At 42.0% G+C, this 8,214-nt stretch overlaps 2 pseudogenes; one reads left to right on the forward strand and one right to left on the reverse strand.

Annotated features, from left to right (window-relative positions):
• Window positions 1-683: 683 nt before the first annotated feature.
• LOC126398152 (uncharacterized) lies at window positions 684-1,521 on the reverse strand (annotated as a pseudogene).
• A 273-nt stretch (window positions 1,522-1,794) lies between these two features.
• On the forward strand, window positions 1,795-2,661 carry LOC126397493 (uncharacterized; annotated as a pseudogene).
• The last annotated feature ends 5,553 nt before the right edge of the window (window positions 2,662-8,214 follow it).

Consider the following 8,214-nt stretch of genomic DNA (forward strand, 5'->3'; position numbering starts at 1 on the left):
TATAATTCATTTGAAAGCCTTGTTCTTAGTCTTTTACATCTGACGTGGAATACCTCGCAGCCACTTTTATTTGTTATAGTGTACTGTGCTCCTGGACCGTATTCTGAATTTGTATCTGAATTCTCAGAGTTTTTATCCACTTTAGTTCTGAAATCAGATAAAGTTATTATTGTAGGTGATTTTAACATTCATGTTGACGTTGATAATGACTCCCTGGCTATCGCGTTTATCTCATTATTAGACTCCATTGGCTTCAGTCAGGGTGTACATGAACCCACTCACTGTTTTAACCATACCCTCGATCTAGTTCTGACGTATGGAATTGAAATTGATAACCTAACAGTCTTTCCACAGAATCCCTCGCTATCGGATCATTATTTGACTAGTAATTCAATATGACTTTCTGATATTAATTCGTTTACTAACACTGCTTTAGATGATAGAGACCTGATATTTAACAGTCCGCATTTAATTCTCCTGTTTTGTCTTTCTGTCACAGAAGAGGTTTTAAGTTTTATGAGGTTGTTATGCACAACTCCTCTTTGTTTAATTTTAGAATTAGACAATTTAGGTGGTCGGGGGACAGACACCGTTTGTATAAAACTATGGGTGGGTAACTGCACTAGAGGCTCAGAGAAACGTGTAGAACTGCGACTCTGAGTCCTGATCTCAACTCTGGGTTGTCACGGTTTTGAATTACTAATAAACTTTGCCAGGTTTCTAGATATGAGAGCAGCTCCATCCAAAGTGGGATGAATGCCGTCTCTCCTAATCAGACCAGGTTTTCCCCAGAAAGTTTGCCAATTATTAACGAAACCCACATCGTTTGCTGGACACCACCTGGACAGCCAGTGATTAAATGATGACATGCGGCTAAACATGTCATCGTTGGTCAGATTTGGGAGGGGCCCAGAGAAAACTGCGGAGTCCGACATAGTTTTTGCGCATTCACACACCGAGGCAATATTAACTTTAGTGACCCCCGACTGGCAACCGGGTGTCATTTCCGCCGACGTGAATAACGATCTTACTACCTTAAGCTTTAGCCAGCAGTTTTAAATTTGATTCAGTGTCGCCTGCTCTGGCCCCAGGGATACATTTGACTATGGCCGCTGGTGTTGCTAACTTAACGTTCCTCAGATTAGAGCTGCCAATAACCAGAGTTTTGTCCTCAGCGGGTGTGTCGCTGGAAACGTGAACAGGCTGGTGGTGAACCGTGGGCTTCGGCTTGAAGCTACGCTCACGGACAGTTACCCTGCCTCCCGGCTGCACGGGTGTTACCGGAGGACCGCTAGCAGAGGCTATGCTATGTGGCTCCGCACCGGCTACAGGGGACTGGCTAACTACCGCAGCTACCGAGTGATTTTCCATGGTGCGGAGCCGCGCTTATAATTCACTGAGCCTCACCTCCAGCGCAGCAAATAAGCTACACTTGTTACAATTACCACTGTCGCTAAAGGAGGCAGAGGCATAACTGAACATTTGGCACACCGAGCAAGAAAGAGCAGAGGGAGAAGCCATCGCTAACTATTAATAGTTAATAAGCTAATAACGTGCAAACAACAGCTACGACATTAGCAAATAAGTCGTAAAAGGAGGAGAGCTATTAGTGCTTAAACAGAACTAGTGTGGGTTAAGTCTTGAATTAGATGTTAAGAAACTGAGGTGAGGAAAGCAGAAAGCAGGCTAGTAGAATTCACTAGAGCAGCACAGAGACGCTGTCACAGAAAACACTGGAAATGACACCACACGCTTACCGCAATACGTCAGCACGTCATCCTATTCATTCTATATATGCTTCCTTTAGGTAACATCATTAGAAATCACTCTGTACATTTCCATTGTTATGCGGATGATACACAATTGTATTTATGAATGAAGCCAGAAGAAACTAATCAATTACCTAAACTTCATAATTGCCTTAAAGACATAAAAACCTGGATGAGCACCTTATGTTAAATTCAGACAAAACTGAAGTTATTGTTCTTGGCCCCAAACAACTCAGAAACTCTTTATCTGATGACATAGTTTCTTAAGATTGGCCTCTAGCACTACCGTAAGAAGCCTCTGAGTAATATTTGACCAAGATTTGTCTTTTAATTCTCATTTAAAACAAATCTCACGGACTGCATTTTTTCATCTGCGTAATATTGCGAAAATTAGGCCCGAAAAGATGCAGAAAAATTGGTCCACGCTTTTGTTACCTCTAGGCTGGATTACTGTAACTCCCTATTATCAGGTAGCTCAAACAAGTCTTTAAAAACTCTCCAGCTAATTCAGAATGCAGCGGCACGTGTACTTACAGGAACTAAGAAACAAGATCATATTTCTCCTGTTTTAGCTTCTCTGCACTGGCTCCCTGTAAAATCCAGAATTGAATTTAAAATCCTCCTGTTAACTTATAAAGCTCTAAATGGTCAGGCTCCATCATATCTTAGAGAGCTCATAGTGCCCTATTATCCCACCAGAACACTGCGCTCTGAGAATGCAGGGTTACTCGTGGTTCCCAAAGTTACCAAAAGTAGATCAGGAGCCAGAGCCTTCAGCTATCAGGCTCCTCTCCTATGGAATCATCTTCCTGTTGCGGTCTGGGAGGCAGACACCATCTCAACATTTAAGACTAGACTTAAGGCTTTCCTCTTTGATAAAGCTTATAGTTAGGGCCGACTCAGGCTTGGCTTGTACCAGACCCTAGTTAGGCTGACTTAGGCCTAGTCTGCCAGGGGACCTCCTATAATACACCAAGCACTTTCTCTCCTTCTCTCTCTCTCTCTCTCTCTCTCATGTCCTGTTACTGCATCTTGAACTTGGCCGTACTGCATGTCACTAACTCGGCTTCTTCTCCGGAGCCTTTGTGCTTCACTGTCTCGCAGGTTAACTTATATCGCAGCGGTGTCTGGATAGTGTGATGTGTGTGGTTATGCTGCTCCCGTGGTCCTGCCAGAAGCCCCCTGCTGCTGCTGTTATCATTAGTCATACTTCTACTGTTATTATACACATATGATTATTGTCACATATGTATACTATCAGATATTAATATATACTTTCAACATATTGTACCACAATAGCCGTAATTATAATTATATTATTACTTTCATTAATGTTGTTGTAAGCTATTATCATTACCCTCTGTCCTGCATCTCTCTCTCTCTCTCTCTCTCTCTCTCTCTCTCTCTCTCTGTCTCTCTCTCTGTCTCACTTTCTGTCTCATTGTGTCATACGGATTACTGTTAATTTATTATGTTGATCTGTTCTGTACGACATCCATTGCACGTCTGTCCGTCCTGGAAGAGGGATCCCTCCTCAGTTGCTCTTCCTGAGGTTTCTACCATTTTTTCCCCCGTTATCCGCTGCGAGGGTCCAAAGGACAGAGGGATGTCGTATGCTGTAAAGCCCTCTGAGGCAAATTGTGATTTGTGATATTGGGCTTTATAAATAAAATTGATTGATTGGATGTCGCTGATTAAAAGTCAAGTGACCTCGCATCTGTCTCATTCTTGTGAACACAATATCCCATGAACACCTGAAGGGAATTTCTTTAAATTAAACACAAATGTCCTCTTGGACTGACGCATAAATTGATTAGAATTTTGTGCTTCAAGGTCAAAGGTCAAATCACTGCCCCTCTCCTCCCAACTTCCGTCTCAGCTCCTCCCCTTTTTGCCAGCAACAACAGGAGGCCGTTTTTGCCACCTCTCCCAACTTTCAACAGCTGTTCTACTGTCGGGGTCTCTAACTAGACATGGAATTATTGCTGATAAATTATTGTCAGCAGATTCCATACCAATTGTGCAGGGAATCCTCTGTAGCCCACCCCCACTGGGAACTATCAGGTAAGCCAGCATTCATCCTTGCAGTCAACCAGCTGCTGATATTTGCCCGCTTTCTGCTCCACTGCCACACATACACACACATGCTCTCACAGCCTTCATCCAATGGTACAGTCAACTCCCCTTTTCCCATGACTAGATTGCCAAGTCTGGCCTCAGGGTGGCTTTTCTCCTTCCTAAACAAAGCTGATGATGTGGAATGATTTTCCTTTGGCCTGGTGTTTCTTACACATTTACTGATCCAAGATGTTCGCTACAAGAGTACTTTGTCATGGCGCCATCTGTACCTCCCTTGGGTACGTGAAGTCTTGCATCCTGACATGATATGTCCCTGGTTCCTCTCCCACTGCACAGCTTACACAGGTAATCCTCCCTCATCCAACACCTCTGCAGTTTCACTGGGGTTGAGGAGGGTGTCGTAGACTGCTCTCAGGAAAGATATGGCTCCAGCTTCCACAGTTCAGGACGTGAGGTTTCTTTTAGGGAGGTTAACCTTGTCCAAAATACTTTGAACCCCAGCTCAGCAGGTCTGGCTCTTCTCCCTTCCTCTCTCAAGTTTCTCACTGCCTGAACCATGGTTCTTTGCTCCCTTTTACTAGCTTTCACCCACTGCTAAAAGTGAAATGTCCCATGGTCTTGTCCCTCAGTGCAAGAGTTTCCATGTAATATATCTTGTCCTGAGAAAATGCTCGGTCTGTTGTATGCCTGCCCACATCCACCCAGGCCTTGTTGTAATGCTGGCCTCTCTAACATGGTCATCTTTGAATTCCTTCTAGGTCATGGTGAGCCTGCACTTGAGCAGCTACTTTTAACTCCTCCACCAGTAAAGACAGGGAGCTGTAGCTGGCCAGATCTTAAATAGAGCCCAATTGATGTGAAGTTTGGAGGGATTCCCAACCAGCTATGGAGGTGTTTGATGAATGCTCTCTCCATTACCTTCACAATAGTTACTGATACCTTGTACACCATCAATAGCCATATCAATCTTGGCAGCACGTCATTTTATAAAAGCCATGCCTTGAACTTTCCAGGCAAGCCACACTTCTGGGTCTTTCTGATTTTTAGTGCTGGAGATGTGATTCCTGTTTGTCAAATGTTTGGAAATTTGTCTTGGACATAAAGGCAGCCACATAAAAATATATACATAGTCCAGAAACAGACATAAAGGGACAGACAAGTGCAGATGTAAAGTGCATTCAAATACATGCAACACTGCCCCTCATTTTACAACCTCCTTATGTCCTGAGTTTAGGAGATTCACTGACAGAGAGCCAATTTACCAGGCACTTGATGGGTTTTACCTCAAGCACCAGTGACTACTTTGCAAACTGGTAGCCTTGTCATACTTACATAAGCATAATGTCCATGACTAGGTCTTCGTCAGACCTATCATCTACTCATTTATATTTACATCACTTTTCTGTGTGTAACAGATAGCAATATTGAGGTCCCTGTCAACTGAAAAAATATTTTTTGGCTCCTTAGAGGCAGCAAAACAAGCTGTAAACACACTATCTGACATTATCACAGAATAAAATTGATATGCAGAAAACAGTTATCCATTTGCGCATCAAGGAGTTACAGAGCGACATTGCCATTCCTTATGAGCTGGGCAGCTCTGGTGCTGGTCTCTCTTGTATTTGCTAATATTCTCTTCCTCCTTCTCCTTCCAAGGAAATCTGACATCCGACACGTGAACTAAAACCAAACTTGGCATATAAATCCAGTCACACACTGTAAAAAAAAAAAAAAAAAGTAAATTTACAGAAATATGCTGTCATTTAAAGGTTTAGTCTCAAAACTACAGTAAAATTATAGTATATAGTAAAATGTTTGGCAGCAGGGGTTCCAGATGGGTACTGTTAATTTACAGTAAATAACCAGGACCCAAAATTACATAAAATTGTCTGTAAAAATACAGAGGTCAATGTAATTTTGACGTGTTTGTGGCATGTTTATGTCAAAATACATTAAAAACAAGCATCTTTCATGTTAATCAATGTAAATTTAGGACATTAATCAGTAAACTTATAAAAATGCACAGAATATCTACAGTAATGTTTTATTTAAAAAATGTTTCTTAATGTAAAAAAACAAACATGTTGTGTAAAAGGATAATATTATGTACATTATCAAAGAATGTCTGCAAATACCAAGAATTTTGCAGTCATTTTAGAGTATTACAAGATTTAAAAATGCCCATAGGATGGTGGAAAAACAGGAAAATCATTGTAAATTAAAGACATTTTTAGAAAGATTCTGTGCCTTCCCAGTTAATCTACAGTAACAGTAAGGAGAGGAAAGCTGTATTTTGTAATATTATTGTAACTACACTGTATACCACAGTCAAAATATAATTACTAATAATTATAATTATTAGCCCCCGCATTGCATCATGGGATCACTGCGGTCTGAATTTGAATTCTAGGCGCGCAACCAAGTGCGTGTACTGACATGGTTTTTGCTTTTCGGTATTCTCGCAAGAAGGATCAGAACTCAGGTATGTAGCCTAACACATATCTCTGCTGAATTGAGTGACTTGTGACTGTTACACTTGACTGCTTCGTCTGCTTTGATTCAATGACATGAGCTAGCATAGGATTATGACTAGCTAGCTAGCTAACTTTAGCTGGCTCAGTGCCTGGCTTTGGGGGGGGGGGGTGATGACAACGTTAGCTAACGTTACTTCTTCACGGGTTGAAGCTAGCTAACTTTAGCTATTTTATTTCTAATCTGCCCCAAGTAACGTGGTTCGTTCGCTGTGTGGATAAGCTGGCGAACTGCATAGCCTATAGTAGCTAACGTTAGCTTGACTGTGGGCTAGTATGAAATGTTCTTCAGAGTCATTTGGTCCGTTTTGGAACTAGTGCTAGCTAGCTGGCTACTCATTGTTCTTTCACTGTGTGAGTGAGGCCAATTTGTAACGTTAAAATGACTGATGTTAATGTTAGCAAGAGTAATGTCACAGGTCGATTGGTTTGTCTATAGCTCGGATTATTATTGCACTGCTTACTTGTGTTTCAGGGTAGGCTACTCTATTCTGACTTCTTCTTTGTAGCTAAGTTAGCTGTGAGTTAAACTGTAGCTACAATTAGCTAACGTTACTAGACATCCAACAGACAGCTCCCGGTAATGTTAGTTAGACGTGAACGTGGGAACCACATGTTCCCACGTTCACGTCTAACTAACATTACCCCATTCCCTTTTTGAAAGTAAAGTGTATTTAGCAAGTCTTTTGGGCAAGGCAACCTGTAGTAATTAACTATCTAGCTAGCATTAGGAGGATGGCATCCTGAGGATGGTTATCATGTTAGCAAGATGGGAAGATAAATATTATCTAGCTATCAGCTGTATTTCCCTGGTCATGATGAATCTACAACAGCACTATTTTGCTCATTGTTATTCTGTTTTAATTTCAGTAGCTATCTACTAGTTTTCATTTTTGGAGTATCTATTACCAACATTATGTTTCACAGCTCTTCAAATGGCAGGGAGTGCGACAGGACTCTCACTTCTAACAGTGCTCTGAGATGGGAGGAAGACAAGTCCCCTTGGGGTTGGCAATCTGAAGCTACTAATAGGCCTACTTGAGATGAAAAACAACCTGGGTAGAGATTACTGAAACTGCTTTGTGTGAACTGTGCAGTAAATTCCACTGAGCCTCAATTATTATTTAACAGATGTGTGTGTGATATTTTTATTCCTGCTCAATCAGTGACATTATTTTCTTTTTAAGGTTCACCCAGCCAGTACTGATATAGCTAGACCAAGAACTCACAAGAACACACCTGAAGGCTAATGGACGACGGTGAGAAAATAGGCTTAGGATGTTGTTAGCCCTTCTTAAAGCATCTCTTCAAGTCTGACAAGCCGCTGCAGTATTTAACTATTGTAGATTTTTCCGTAAGTGTACGTCGTTGACTAATTTGCATTATAGGAGTTGAATAGGGTAACAACAGCCTACTTTGTTTTTGACCCCTCACCCTACCTCAAGAGTACACTGACTTTCCACCAAATACAATATTGAACATCACGGTCGCTATGGTGGGTGAGAAGATCCAACCAGTGAAATATCTGAATCTGTTTCACCCATAGACTGTATAAAAATATGGACGTAGTCACTGTGATGTCACCCATTGGTTTCTGAGGGGTGGGTTTGAAGCTCAAAGTAGCCTCTGGACATCGCCATCTTGGCAGTGCCTGACTCCGTCCAACTCCCAGCCAATCACAAATGGGCAAAAAGGCGGGCCAAATTAAGCCCGGTTGCTTAAACACACCCACCTCGCTCGAAGCTGCCAAGTTAGCTAAGGCTAACGAGCTAGGCTAACAAGCTACGCTTAGTGGCTAGCCCTGTGGTGTTGGCTGCTCCCGCTTGGTGCCAGCT

Source organism: Epinephelus moara, chromosome 11, assembly GCF_006386435.1.
Source record: "Epinephelus moara isolate mb chromosome 11, YSFRI_EMoa_1.0, whole genome shotgun sequence".
In the NCBI taxonomy this organism is placed as follows: Eukaryota; Metazoa; Chordata; class Actinopteri; order Perciformes; family Serranidae; genus Epinephelus; species Epinephelus moara.